At 46.9% G+C, this 723-nt stretch overlaps 1 long non-coding RNA gene across 1 annotated transcript in view; it reads right to left on the bottom strand.

The window, feature by feature from the left end:
• Window positions 1-689: 689 nt before the first annotated feature.
• The window catches only part of LOC106723910, a 20,743-nt gene continuing 20,709 nt past the window's right edge, over window positions 690-723 (bottom strand). Inside the window, exon 6 of the long non-coding RNA XR_001359652.1 lies at window positions 690-723. This exon is cut by the window's right edge and continues 1,722 nt beyond it. This is a non-coding gene — a long non-coding RNA (uncharacterized LOC106723910).

Genomic DNA, 723 nt, shown 5'->3' with positions numbered 1-723 from the left:
ATTGCTATTGAAAATTAGAGGATGGGGAACTGTGACCCAAATTTGGTAACATCATTCAATTAAAAAATATGCTGAAGCACAGATGACAAGGATGGAATTAATAGCACTGCTAAAGTGTCCATTCACAATCTAGAGAAGGGCTAGGTTGTGGTATCGGTTGAGCCTGGACAAAGGAGCATGGAAAGAGAAATTTTAAAAAAACTGCAAAAAATCAGAATTTCATATCTAATGGTACTGCAGGCAGCCTTGCCTCCTCCCCTCTTCTCTCTGAGTCAATCATGGTGTGAAAACAGGGACCTAAGGGGCTCGAGCATGGCAGATGAAGTGCAGAATGGGGGTGTAGAAGGAACTGGGGAACAGTTTTTACCAGTCAAATATGCATTTGGAACCATGGGCTCTTTAAAACTCAAACCAACAGCAATCAGTCCTTAGGGGGACTGGCAGAGTGGAAGGGCCAGAACTGTTTGAGTCCTAGCTTTGGGGCAGGGGTCATTACTGAAGTTTTCTCAACTTCAGGTGCTCAGCAGGCCCTGGGGCTGTGAGGCCTGGGTTGCTGACCTACTCATCCCCTGGAGCTGCTGTAAGAAATTCACACAAACTGGGTGGCTTCAAACAACAGAAGTTTATTCTCTCTCAGTTTTGGAGGCAGGAAGTCCAAAATCTAGATGATAGCAGGCCAGGGTCCTGCCAAAGGTTCTCGGGGTGTTGGGGGTGCGGGGGAGG

Source organism: Myotis brandtii, unplaced genomic scaffold, assembly GCF_000412655.1.
Source record: "Myotis brandtii unplaced genomic scaffold, ASM41265v1 scaffold675, whole genome shotgun sequence".
In the NCBI taxonomy this organism is placed as follows: domain Eukaryota; kingdom Metazoa; phylum Chordata; class Mammalia; order Chiroptera; family Vespertilionidae; genus Myotis; species Myotis brandtii.
This window is presented reverse-complemented; position numbering and strand designations above follow the sequence as displayed.